The 15,314-nt window shown below is 36.3% G+C and overlaps 1 non-coding gene across 1 annotated transcript; it reads left to right on the forward strand.

The window, feature by feature from the left end:
• The first annotated feature begins 7,090 nt into the window (after positions 1–7,090).
• On the forward strand, positions 7,091–7,197 carry LOC120095816 (U6 spliceosomal RNA). Its single transcript, XR_005491580.1, has one exon. It is a non-coding gene; the product is annotated as a U6 spliceosomal RNA (small nuclear RNA).
• Positions 7,198–15,314: the final 8,117 nt, after the last annotated feature.

Raw genomic sequence — 15,314 nt, forward strand, 5'->3', positions numbered from 1 at the left:
CAACAGGAAAACAAATGTCATTACGGCTCATGGTTATATTTCTGGAGACTGCAAACCTGGGCACAATGCCTCTTTCATTTGCATGACCCAGGTTACTTAATGGAAAAAGCATTCTAGATGCAGCATGCTCTTAATGGCCACTAGAAGAGATAAAAATCAATTTAGAAAAAAAGCCATGAAAGCATTCAACAATTTTTAGTTCTATGTGACAAAAGTTGTGGTATCTAAGGGTCATAAGAAGAATATTTGACAAGACTCCCAAACCACCCCACCCTATGCCACCATGCATATTCTTTCATGAAAAGTCAAATTTTTTCCCTTTCTCTTTTGGAATATAGAATTTTAAAAATTTTACATAATATTTTGTAATCTTTATTCAATAATGAAATTTTCCTACAGGCCACTTTTGTTTTTCTTTTTTTTTTCTTTTTTTGATATGTAAGATAATCACAAAGTCCTTAAAAGTAAATTCAGCTTCAAATAGCACAATTTCAAATGTTACTATATTTTTGACATATTGTTCTTAATGTCTTATAGTTTTCTTATAAGTCATGTCAGTTAATGGAAGTGGAACCTTTTAAACAGAGAAACTTCACAAAGCTTATACTTTTTTTGAGAAAGAAATTAGGGAATCAACACCTTTTATAATACCAAAAATAAATAAAATATATTGCTATAGCTCTCACCAAGTAAGTGAAAGTCTTGTATAAAAAGAACTTCAAAGTGTCTAAAGAAATAGGAGGAAGATATAAGATGATGGAAAGATCTCCCATGCTTATGGATTGATAGGGTTAATATATTTTAAAAAAATGACCCCCTTAACAAAAACAATCTATAGATTCCATGTAATTCTCATCAAAATTCCAAACAAATTTTTTACAGACCTCAAAAGAGAAAGAGAAGTGTTGAAGGATATTGAATCACACTGTGAATCCTAAGGTTGTATTATTTACTGAAAATAATTGTTTCCAGTTGCGGTGTGTCTCTACCATCAGCACAGATCTTTAATACTCTGGAATAAAGACATGCTCTTAGTACATACCTTTAATACAAAACAATTAAAGTGAAGTTAATATGGAGAAGGAAAAACTCATGCTTAAAAGCGATGTGTAATTGAGTAGCAGACAAAGTGAAAAATCTAGGTGAGATTTGAGGAAAAAAGGATATAACAAAATCTCACTTAAAGATAGAAGAAAGGGGAGCTACGTGAGTGGCAGTGAAGAGAGAGAGTAGGAAGTTTTACTTGGAGTGTTGTACATAGAGGTAGCGGAGAGAAAAAAGCTAGACACAGGTGAAGACAGAATGAACTGGAGAATTAGAAGGAGCCAGAAGATTAGAACAGGGCTGAGTTGAAATACACAGAGTTAAGAAATGACAAGAAAGGGTGAGCTTATTCAACCGTAAGTATCAGAGGCTGAAAATGTTCTAGGCCTAGACAAGATTGTAGGGCGGCTAGAAGCTTCCAGGACTAGGCTTATGTTAGCAGATAGAGGCATTAAGCATCTGAGATGACAATTCTATCAGGGAAATAAGTTACTTTAACAGATCAATTCTAAACTTCAGATGGAAAAATAAAAATCCCAGGACTGTGAAAACAATCCTGTTTAATAAAAGAACTTCTCAAGGTATCACCCTCTCAAATTTCAAACTGTACTACAAAGCAGTAGTAATAAAAACAGATGAAGAGGCCCACAGCCAAACAATAGGCAGAAGTCATGGAGTCCTATAAAGAGTAAAAGAAACTATTGAGGAAGCCAGGAGTTCAAGGACACCACACGACCACCAACTCACTTGAGCACATGAGTGCTCACAGAGACTAAACCACAAATCAAAGAGCATATATAATATGGATCTTGCCCCCCCCCTTTAGCAGATGTACAGCTTGGTCTTCATGTTGGCCCCTACTAATTAGAATTGGGATGATGCTTACTCAGACTCTGTTTCCTGCTTTGGCTCACTGTACCTTAGCTAGGCTACCATTTCTGGCCTCCATGGGAATGGCAGTTCTTAGTCCTGCAAAGACTTGATATGCCATGGTGTGTTGGTACCTAAAGGGTTGGCCTCCTCTTTTCCTCAGAGAAGAGGGCAGATGGATGAAGAAAGAAGGAAGCTTCAGGGAACTAGAAGGAAAGAAGGGTGTGGGGCAGCAATTAGGATGTAACGAAATAAATAAATGAATGAAATAAAAGAAAACTTTGTTTCTTTACTGCTATTTATATATGGTTCATCTAGCAATGTGAGATAGACCTGCAAGAAAAACTTGAACAGTCTTGATGACCTTCTATGAGTCTGCCTTGTGAACTTCTCTTTCCATGTGTTCTTGTGTTATCACCTAGAACATTCCTCCCAGTCCTTGTATTATGCATGCATTTTCTGCAGTCATGAATTTCTATTTGGGTAAGGTTTTATATCAGACAAAAGAACTTAAGACCACCTGAACCCTAACTGAACCTAATAATAAAGTTATTGGAAAGTTTATTTCATTAAAATATAGTAATGTGGGCTAAAGGGATAACTAAGAATTGTAAAGCCCATTCTGCTTGTATAAATGAACTGAATTTTGTTTAAAGTGTCCACATTTAATATATGGTAACTTCCAGTAACTCCAAGGTATTCAATGCACTCATCCGGCATCCACTAGTGCTTGTACATACCCATCACCTGTATTCATATAATTAAAAAAATAAAAATTAACCCATCCATCTCAAAAATATTAATCCAGAAATGTTCCTATCAAAACGAAATGCATGGACATAGAGTATAGCAGAAACTGAAGGAAAGGCCATACAGAGACTGCCTCACATAGGAATACATCTCATCTGCAGACACCAAACCCAGACACTACTGCTAAGGCCAAGAAGCAGTTACTGACAGTAGCCTGGTATAGCTGTCCCCTGCGAAGCTGTTTCAGAGCCTGACCAATACAGAAGCAGATACACACAGTCAACCATTCGTCTGAGCATGGGGACTCCAATGGAATAGGTACCCAGGTTAGGAATATGCTAGGGAGCTGAAGGGGGCGTGGGTGGATGGGCAGGAGAGCACCCTAATAGAAGCAGAGGTTATGGGAGAGGGGATAAGGGGTTTGTGGAGGGAAAACTGGGAAGGGGTATAATAATTTGAAATGTAAATAAATAAAGTAACCAATAAAAGATAAAATCCACTGGAAAAAATAACTATAAGTTATGTAATTGGAAATAACAAAAGAGTGACTACCAATTACAAATGTCCAAACATATTACTTTCTTGTCATAACTAACATTATGACAATTTTATATGTCCCTTAAAATGTCACCAGATAAGCTCCATCTAGAAACTGATGGAAACGGATACAGAGACCCACAGCCAAACATTAGGCTGAGATCAGGGAATCCTGTAGAAGATGGGAGGAAGGATTATATAATCAACAGTGGTCATGGCAAGATGACAAGAACACTGAGAGAATCAACTAACTCACAGAACTAACTCACAGGAGCTCTCAGAGACTGAACCAATAACCAGAGACCCTGAATGTGTCTGATTATATATATATAATAATATATATATATTCTGGTTGTTCAGCTTGCTCTTCTTGTGAGATTCCAAATAGTTAGGGTTGGAGTTTGGGGCTCTCTCTAACTCTTTTGCCTGCTTTTGGAATCCCTATTCTACTGGGGCTGCCTTGACCAGCCTTATGAAGGGAGGTGCCTAGCTTTATTGCAATTTGATATGCCATTCTGGTAGATATATCTTTCAAGGCAGCCATCTTCTGAACAGAACTACAGGAGGAATAGATCTGGGAGAGAGATTACTTATGGATGGGGGACTGGGAGGAGAGGAGGGAGGGGGAATTGGGTGTAAGATGTGAGATAATAATAAAAAAGAAAAAGAACTTGTAAAAGCAGTCAATATATTATATATTTACTTCAATAATTATACTTAGAATTTGGATGTTTTTTCGCAATAAATATATACGTCACTTAAATGTCCTTAATCATCAGCCATTAGTTCATTAACAGACAGAAAATGCATAGCTATTTAATTTTATAAACAGCATTTGTATAAGATGCTGGTCTTTGCTCAATGTGTATTGTTGACTTTGTCAAAAATCTTGTGACTATGGGCGTGCAGCCTCATAGTATAGTAAAGTGTAACATCTTTGTCTGTACTTATCTATTCATATAATTATTATATTTATGAAATGTTCTTCATGAAACCAACTCTAGCTATCTGTATTCACTCACTAGCTACATACTGAATGTCTTTACATTTTTAGAATCTAGTTTTCAATGTTTAACCCTAAAGGTAAATAATGATCTTTTTTGGACAACATCTAAGCTAGCTGTACAGATATATATATATATATATATATATATATATATATATATATATATATATATATATAGCTAATTGTTAACATGCATTGATATCACTAGATTTCTACACATTCTAGGTGATTATACCATAGATTGAAAATTTCTTTACACACAAGAACTGTGGAAAACAACAGCATATGGCTTCTTTACTTCTTGAATACTTGTTTGGTTATAGTTCTAAAGGAAAGAATAACTAAAAGGCTCTGTGAAATTTGCTTAATGGATCCCCAGTGGAGTGCCATGGCAGAGTTCATTTTGCATTTTTATTTCCACTTACATAACCTACACTGATGTCTCCGGCAAACACCTAAATTGCTTGGCAGAAACAAGTCCTTATTGGCATAAACTATTCTTGTGTTCTCACAGATGTACCATGGACAATTGATTTGCCCATCTTGTTACAATGTATTTCTACCATGAATAAGCAGAACAATATTTAGCAGAACAATATGGCTTTTGGTTTTATAACCATATTCATTGTGTTCCTTCTAGTATTTAAGGATTAAGTAGCATTTGACATGCATAGAGCTATGCCCTGGGAAAACAAACATTTAAAACATGTCTCTTGCTCCCCATTCAGAACATTTTTACTAATTCATGCATATTCATTTCCATTGAACTTTTACCAAAAAAAGAGAACTCTTAAACTATCATAACTACAATGCTTCAAAGAAAATTAGAAAATGTCTTATTCTGAGACAAAGGCAGCTAAACATGAATTATAAACACAGATTCAAGTTACCCCAAATGACATGACCTAATGCACAAGCAGTTTCCTGAACTTCTAAATCCACAGTTTGGAAGGAAGTAAAAAAAGCCATTTCCATTTATTTTTTCCATAACTGGTGACATCACAAAGTAAGCTGTAAGAAGAGGAGTGAATTTTGTCTCTCATAATAGACATTGGGTCCTACAACAATGGCCACCAGCAAAGAGAAGAGGTGGCTTCTTAGTTCACACAGCTTGGTGCCTTGGCTATCCCATCTAATACTAGAGGCCTGGAGGATTCCTGTAGAGTTGTCTGTATTGGGTGTACTACACCGGGAAGCTAATATGTAAAGTCTGTTATTCATGGCAGAAGCACCAACTTCAACAAGAGCAATCACAAAGGGTCTCGCTCAAGATGAAACAAAGGTAAGTCAATGGTTGCTGTTCCATTGAGAGCTCTTCATTGTCTATTGTCAGTAACTTACTGATAGGGTGGGTTTTTCAATTCACCCTTGAAAAATGGACTGAGGGATATGTGCTCTAAGTGTTTCTCCATCCAGCAAGATTGCCAATGAAGATGAACCTTCACAATGCAGAAACATCTTCTACATGTTTCAGGTACTATCTTTCAAGATTCATAACTTTGCTTGACAGAGAGTAGAGGGGATAAAGCTTAGTGATACATTTATAAATGCGTATATAATAATCAATAAGATGTTAGGTTAGATACTGCAGTAAAGGCAAATGGTTATTAATAGAGTATATTCTAAGTTAATTATTGTTTTCAACCTACTATGTTGCATTCTAGAAATATCTATGTTGTTGCATCAGCTAGGCATTCAAAAGAATATTTTTCAGAAAACCCCAAAAGACACAGAATAGAACAATAAACATTTATGCATTTATTATTTATTCCTTCCCTTTAACAACTATCAACACTGGCCAGTTTTGTCTATGATTCCTGTGCTCTTGTAAAGGGTCTCAGTCTTATGGATGCATGACAGAATATCCACTGAAGTTCACAGTCTACACCCTCCACCCTCTGCCTGGGAAAAATAAATAAATCAATTCATATAGTAAGGAAATAGAAAAATTAACAGTCTGCTTAAGGAAAAACACTTCAGAAAATAGGAGTGAGCTTTCAAGTAGGAAAGGCCTATTTTTAAAAGAAATGGGTCACAATGCTCAAATTTCCTAGGTCATTTACAGGATGCACCTCATCTCTCTGGTTTGTGTTGTATGTTTGTGTGTGTGTGTGTGTGTGTGTGTATGTGTGTGTGTGTGTCTTTTTGTTTCATGTAGCAACATGTAGCATTGCTAATCTTCTGCGGTCATCTAAGTGTTCCACCTATTAATCTTGGTCTCACTATCTCTAGTTCCTATACTGCTGCTACATTGTAATATTGTTACTGGAATAAATTAATGTGAATTTCACGCATTTTAAGGTGTCATTAATACCTAAGACATGCTTCTAAAAAATTATCAAATAGCTAATAATATTCTTAATTCTCAGAAAACTAAAATAATTTGTCAAATATATACGTAGGATTTGCCTTTGTCTGTCTTATTACATTTTAAGTTGTTGCTCTATTAAAATTAATATTATGTCTTCAGGCTTTGAAATTTCTTTCTAAAACATAAATTACATGATTATCAAAGCCTATTTTGACTAAAACATTTTAAATAGTTTTACTTTTTAAATATTTTGTTCAATATATTTTAATCATATTCTTTCCCCTCACAACTCTTTTAAGAGTCCCTCAACTTTTGTCTTTTTCTGTCTAAAAATTATAACTAGAAAAAAAAAACCAATACTAAGCGACCAAGCAAAAAGAAAAAAAAACACAAACACACACACACACACACACACACACACAGAGAGAGAGAGAGAGAGAGAGAGAGAGAGAGAGAGAGAGAGATACACATCAAACAAAAAACATACCTAAAACATGGAGTCTGTTTAGTGTTGCTCAAACTACTTCTAAGAATGAAGCACACCCTAGACTGTGATAAAGACTTTTTTTGAGGTGCTCGCTTCGGCAGCACATATACTAAAATTGGAAAGATACAGAGAAGTTTAGCATGAACCCTGTGCAAGGATGACACACAAATTCGTACAGCGTTCAATATTTTTAAAATGGATATAGAAGCAATCAAGAAAGAACACATAGAAACAACCCTGGATATAGAAAACCAAAAGAAGAGACAAAGAGCCGTAGATACGAGCTTCACCAACAAAATACAAGAGATAAAAGAGAGAATCTCAGGAGCAGAAGATTCCATAGAAATCATCGACTCAACTATCAAAGATAATGTAAAGCAGAAAAAGCAACTGGTCCAAAACATACAGGTAATCCAGGACTCAATGAGAAGATCAAACCTAAGGATAATAGGTATAGAAGAGAGTGAAGACTCCCAGCTCAAAGGACCAGTAAATATCTTCAACAAAATCATAGAAGAAAACTTCCCTAACCTAAAGAAAGAGATACCCATAAGCATACAAGAAGCCTCCAGAACTCCAAATATATTGGACCAGAAAAGAAACTCCTACTGTCACATAATAGTCAAAAAACAAAACGCATAAAATAAAGAAAGAATATTAAAAGCAGTAAGGGAAAAAGGTCAAGTAACATATAAAGGCAGTCCTATCAGAATCACACCAGACTTTTCGCCAGAGACTATGAAAGCCAGAAGATCCTGGACAGATGTCATACAGACCTTAAGGGAACACAAATGCCAGCCCAGGTTACTGTATCCTGCAAAACTCTCAATTAAGATAAATGGAGAAACCAAGATATTCCATGACAAAACCAAATTTACACAATATCTTTCTACAAATCCAGCACTACAAAGGATAATAAATGGTAAAGCCCAACATAAGGAGGCAAGCTCTACCCTAGAAGAAGCAAGGAACTAATCGCCTTGGCAACAAAACAAAGAGAAGAAAGGCACACAAACATAACCTCATATCCAAATATGAATATAACAGAAAGCAATAATCACTATTCCTTAATATCTCTCAACATCAATGGCCTCAACTCCCCAATAAAAAGAAATAGATTAACAAACTGGATACGCAACGAGGACCCTGCGTTCTGCTGCCTACAGGAAACACACCTCAGAGACAAAGACAGACACTACCTCAGAGTGAAAGGATGGAAAACTATTTTCCAAGCAAATGGTCGGAAGGAGCAAGCTGGAGTAGCCATTCTAATATCAAATAAAATCAATTTTCAACTAAAAGTCATCAAAAAAGATAAGGAAGGACACTTCATATTCATCAAAGGAAAAATCCACCAAGATGAACTCTCAATCCTAAATATCTATGCCCCAAATACAAGGGCACCTACATACGTAAAAGAAACCTTACTAAAGCTCAAAACACACATTGCACCTCACACAATAATAGTGGGAGATTTCAACACCCCACTCTCATCAATGGACAGATCATGGAAACAGAAATTAAACAGTGATGTCGACAGACTAAGAGAAGTCATGAGCCAAATGGACTTAACGGATATTTATAGAACATTCTATCCTAAAGCAAAAGGATATACCTTCTTCTCAGCTCCTCATGGTACTTTTTCCAAAATTGACCATATAATTGGTCAAAAAACGGGCCTCAACAGGTACAGAAAGATAGAAATAATCCCATGCGTGCTATCAGACCACCAGGGCCTTAAGCTGGTCTTCAATAACAATAAGGGAAAAAACGCCCACATATATGTGAAAGTCAAAAAGGCTCTACTCAACGATAACCTGGTCAAGGAAGAAATAAAGAAAGAAATTAAAGACTTTTTAGAATTTAATAAGAATGAAGGTACAACATACCCAAACTTATGGGACACAATGAAATCAGTGCTAAGAGGAAAACTCATAGCGCTGAGTGCCTGCAGAAAGAAACAGGAAAGAGCATATGTCAGCAGCTTGACAGCACACCTAAAATCTCTAGAACAAAAAGAATCAGATACACCCAGGAGGAGTAGAAGGCAGGAAATAATCAAACTCAGAGCTGAAATCAACCAAGTAGAAACAAAAAGGACCATAGAAAGAATCAACAGAACCAAAAGTTGGTTCTTGGAGAAAATCAACTAGATAGATAAACCCTTAGCCAAACTAACAAGAGGACACAGAGAGAGTGTCCAAATTAACAAAATCGAAATGAAAACGGAGACATAACTACAGATTCAGAGGAAATTCAAAAAATCATCAGATCTTACTATAAAAGCCTATATTCAACAAAACTTGAAAATCTGCAGTAAATGGACAATTTCCTAGACAGATACCAGGTATCGAAGTTAAATCAGGAACTGATAAACCAGTTAAACAACCCCATAACTCCCATGAAAATAGAAGCAGTCATTAAAGGTCTGCCAACCAAAAAGAGCCCAGGTCCAGACAGGTTTAGTGCAGAATTCTATCAGACCTTCGTAGAAGACCTCATACCAATATTATCCAAACTATTCCACAAAATTGAAACAGATGGATCATTACCGAATTCCTTCTATGGAGCCACAATTACTCTTATACCTAAACCACACAAAGACCCAAAAAAGAAAGAGAACTTCAGACTAATTTCCCTTATGAATATTGACGCAAAAATACTCAATAAAATTCTGGCAAAACGAATCCAAGAGCACATCAAAACAATCATCCACCATGATCAAGTAGGCTTCATCCCAGGCATGCAGGGATGGTTTAATATACGGAAAACCATCAACGTGATCCATTATATAAACAAACTGAAAGAACAAAACCACATGATCATTTCATTAGATGCTGAGAAAGCATTTGACAAAACTCAACACCCCTTCACGATAAAAGTCCTGGAAAGAATAGGAATTCAAGGCCCATATCTAAACATAGTAAAAGCCATATAGAGCAAACCAGTTGCTAACATTAAACTAAATGGAGATAAACTTGAAGCAATCCCACTAAAATCAGGGACTAAACAAGGCTGCCCACTCTCTTGCTACTTATTCAATATAGTTCTTGAAGTTCTAGCCAGAGCAACCAGACAACAAAAGGAAATTAAGGGGATACAGATTGTAAAAGAAGAAGTCAAAATATCACTATTTGCAGGTGATATGATAGTATATTTAAGTGATCCCAAAAGTTCCACCAGAGAACTACTAAAGCTGATAAACAACTTCAGCAAAGTGCCTGGGTATAAAATTAACTCAAATAAATCAGTAGCCTTCCTCTACACAAAAGAGAAAGAAGCTGAGAAAGAAATTAGGAAAATGACACCCTTCATAATAGACCCAAATAATATAAAGTACCTCGGTGTGACTTTAACCAAACAAGTAAACGATCTGTACAATAAGAACTTCAAGACTCTGAAGAAAGAACTTGTAGAAGACCTCAGAAGATGGAAAGGTCTCCCATGCTCATGGATTGGCAGGATTAATATAGTAAAAATGGCCATTTTACCAAAAGCGATCTACAGATTCAATGCAATCCCCATCAAAAAACCAATCCATTTCTTCAAAGAGTTAGACAGAACAATTTGCAAATTCATCTGGAATGACAAAAACCCAGGATAGCTAAAACTATCCTCAACAATAAAAGGACTTCAGGGGGAATCACTATCCCTGAACTCAAGCAGTATTCCAGAGCAATAGTGATAAAAACTGCATGGTATTGGTACAGAGACAGACAGATAGACCAATGGAACAGAATTGACAACCCAGAAATGAACCCACACACCTATGGGCACTTGATTTTTGACAAAGGAGCCAAAACCATCAAATGGAAAAAAAGATAGCATTTTCAGCAAATGGTGCTGGTTCAACTGGAGGTCAACATGTAGAAGAATGCAGGTCGATCCATGCTTATCACCCTGTACAAAGCTTAAGTCCAAGTGGATCAAGGACCTCCACATCAAACCAGATACACTCAAACTAATAGAAGAAAAACTAGGGCAGCATCTCAAACACATGGGCACTGGAAATATTTCCTGAACAAAACACCAATGGCTTATGCTCTAAGATCAAGAATCGACAAATGGGATCTCATAAAACTGCAAAGCTTCTGTAAGGCAAAGGACACTGTGGTTAGGACAAAACGGCAACCAACAGATTGGGAGAAGATCTTTACCAATCCTACAACAGATAGAGGCCTTATATCCAAAATATACAAAGAACTCAAGAATTTAGACCACAGGGAGACAAATAACCCTATTAAAATAGGGTTCAGAGCTAAACAAAGAATTCACAGCTGAGGAATGCCTAATGGCTGAGAAACACCTAAAGAAATGTTCAACATCTTTAGTCATAAGGGAAATTGAAATCAAAACAAGCCTGAAATTTCACCTCACACCAGTGAGAATGGCTAAGATAAAAAACTCAGGTGACAGCAAATGCTGGCAAGGATGTGGAGAAAGAGGAACACTCCTCCATTGTTGGTGGGTTTGCAGACTGGTAAAACCATTCTGGAAATCAGTCTGGAGGTTCCTCAGAATATTGTACATTGAACCGCCTGAAGATCCAGCTATACCGCACTTGGGCATATACCCAAAAGATGCCCCAACATATAAAAAAGACACGTGCTCCACTATGTTCATAGCAGCCTTATTTATAATAGCCAGAAGCTGGAAAGAAACCAGATGCCCTTCAACAGAGGAATGGATACAGAAAATATGGTACATCTACACAATGGAATATTACTCAGCTATCAAAAACAATGACTTTATGAAATTCGTAGGCAAATGGTTGGAATTGGAAAATATCATCCTGAGTGAGGTAACCCAATCACAGAAAAACGAACATGGTATGCACTCATTGATAAGTGGCTATTAGCCCAAATGCTTGAATTACCCTAGATGCCTAGAACACATGAAACTCAAGAGGGATGATCAAAATATGAATGCTTCACTCCTTCTTTAAAAGGGGAACAAGAATACCCTTTACAGGGAATGGAGAAGCAAAGATTAAAACCGAGACTGAAGGAACACCCATTCAGAGCCTGCCCCACATGTGGCCCATACATATACAGCCACCCAATTAGACAAGATGGATGAAGCAAAGTAGGGCAGGGAGACAGGAGCCGGATGTAGATCTCTCCCGAGAGACACAGCCAGAATACAGCAAATACAGAGGCGAATGCCAGCAGCAAACCACTGAACTGAGAACAGGACCCCCATTGAAGGAATCAGAGAAAGAACTGGAAGAGCTTGAAGGGGCTCGAGACCCCCTATGTACAACAATGCCAAGCAACCAGAGCTTCCAGGGACTAAGCCACTACCCAAAGACTATAAATGGACTTACCCTGGTCTCTGACCCCATAGGTAGCATTGAGTAGCCTAGTAAGAGCACCAGTGGAAGGGGAAGCCCTGGGTCTTGCTAAGACTGAACCCCCAGTGAACGTGATTGTTGGGGGGAGGGCGGCAATGGGGGGAGGGTGGGGAGGGGAACACCCATAATGAAGGGTAGGGGGAGGGGTTAGGGGGACGTTGGCCCGGAAACCAGGAAAGGGAATAACACTCGAAATGTAAATAAGAAATACTCAAGTTAATAAAAAAAAGACTTTTTTGAGAATAAAAGTAAAAATTGCTTTTATGAGAAAAATATTATATTTCAATATTATAAAGGCTTCACATAACAATAGCCTTTAGAGTTCTGTTTCCTTTGCATTGAATTGGTTTTGTTGTTGTTGTTGTTGTTGTTGTTGTTGTTGTTGTTGTTGTTTAATTTCTTTTAGTTTTTGGGTTTATAATATAATTACAAAATTTCTCTATTCCCCTTCTCTTATCAAACTCTCCAAATATCTTTTTCTCTTTCAAATTTATACCCCTTTTCCTGGTTAATTCATGCAAAAATGCATGTATTCATGCAAGTAAAGTCCTTATACCCACTCAGTCTATATGATGTTATTTGTATCTATATTTTCAGAGGTTATCATTTGATATTGAATATTCATTTGGTATGTTCTTCCTTGGAGATGTTGCTCCCTTTGCTAGCATACCTCAGTGACGTGTATTCGTTTGTGTATTGTTTAAGGATAATAGCTCTAAACCCTATACTACACACTCTATATTGTCTAGTATTTTCCAAATGAAATGCTAGTATGCAATAAGAGTTCTACTGAATAAAATCTAGATCTTTCTGTATGTTTTACTGTTATGCACTTACCTATTGTAAAAACATTAGAATTTTGTATTTGCAAGAGTTACCACTAATTTTATTTCCAAAGAAAAGTGAATGTTCTGGGGATTGTGTAATAACATTGAAATATGAACTTCTTTACCAAGTTGTTTTGTAAAACTTAGTTAAAAGAAAATAATACACAACATTTTTACATATAAATACAAATTATATTGTCTTCAACAGAGTACAGCAGATTATGTTTAAATGCATTAATACATTCTTAGAAACTGACACAATGTTTTCTTACTAATTATCACACCCATGTCTTCTCCTTTGATTCAGTTTGATTCTTGTTGTTTTCTTTGTTCTTTTTGGTTTTCCCATTGCATTTAATATGCATGGGTATTTCTTATGTATGGATACTGTGTATAAATATGCTATGCCTAGGGATTCCAAAAGAGAGGTCTTGATCCCCCTACGAGTACTAGACTTAAAACTGCATGGGGACCGCAGGGGCAGTTCTAGGAATTGAATCTGGGTCCTCTGGAAGAATAGCTATGGTTATCATACCACTGTACCATGTCTCCAGTCTTGCCTTTGACTTAGTTTTCTATGTGCATCATTAAAAAAAGTTTTTACAATTATGTAAGAGCCATTGATGATTCATTATTGGTGTTTGCCAGTGGACTGAACTACCACTGCTGGTTCATGTGAACAGAACTGCTGATATCCAGATTGGATTTACCCCCAAAGAGATATTTCTAAAGAGATCCACATCCTTCCTTGACCCATTAACCTTTTCTTTCCATTATCTCTGGTTGATGGTGGGCTAGAAGGGAAGTTAGAACTTTAAATACACTTACTGAAGTAGATTTTATAAAATATAAGCCTACAGAACCAGGTAGTTTTTAAAGTCTACTTAAAATATTTTTCAAATGACATATATTTTTAACCATCTTTTAGATAAGAAAACACACTATTTCTTTGAAAACAAGTATCAAGTACAAGGATAGATTGGTTATTGGCAGCACTTCCGAAGTGTTCCTGATGTTAATATCTTGAAACCTCCATGTAGCGCTTTGTTTTTCTAGTAAGAACTGACAGTGAGCTACAAATGCATGGAGAGTCACATTTTCAGGCAACACTGAAAAATAAAAGATAATATATAACCACTCACTCATGTTGTGATTATTTCCCATACATTAAACGGAATTAAAACTGGAAAGTGTAGTTGAAGAAACAACTAAGTTTTTATCACATTGATAGTAGTTGAAATTTAGATATTGGTTAAGATATATAGTCCATGACGAACCAGACAGTATGTCTTCAAACCACAGAGTATAGCCAGAAACTGAAATAAATGAATAAAGACTGGCTGTTGCGAATTTAATCACAATATCCTCCATAGACTCACATATTAGATTTCTTTATCTCTAGTTAGAAGAACATTTTAGAATGATTAAGGGGTGTGGCCTTATTGGAGGTAGTATTGTACTGAGGGAAGCTGTTCAGGTTTAAAACAAAGCCACCCATTTCAAGTTAGTATTTTCTGTCTTCTACTTGATACATTCATACATTTTTCTTAATGTCTTGTGCCACAAAACAATAAGCATAAACTCTAATCTTCTAAAGTTGTAAGCTTCAAACTCTTATGTTCATTGGCTTGTATGTGATGTCTTATCACAGAAAAAAAAGAAATAACTAAGAAACTGATCTTCAGATGATTTGAAACTAAAAGACAAGATCACTTATTTATTTACTGATGTGGGAGTTTGAATGATAATGAGCCCATTAGATCATGAACTTAAATTATTGGTCTCTGGATGATAGAATTTTTTAGAAAGTATTTGGAGGTATGACCTCAATGGGATACCTGTGTTGCAAAAACCTCATTGCATTCAGTTAGCTCTTTTTCCTCTGTCTCTTGCTTATAGATCATATGTAAGCTCTAAAGGACTGCTCTAGTACAATGCCTCCCTGATTTCTGCCATAATCCTTGACATGATTATCATGGCATCATCCTCTGACACAGTAAATCCCAATATAAACTCTCTTCTATACGTTGGTTTGGTCATGATGAGTTATCACAGTGAAAGAAAGTAACTAAGATGCAATTGATACCTATGAGTAAGGGTGCATTAAAGAAATTAAATTATACATAAAC

This window comes from Rattus norvegicus, chromosome 11 (genome assembly GCF_036323735.1).
Source record: "Rattus norvegicus strain BN/NHsdMcwi chromosome 11, GRCr8, whole genome shotgun sequence".
Lineage (NCBI taxonomy): Eukaryota > Metazoa > Chordata > Mammalia > Rodentia > Muridae > Rattus > Rattus norvegicus.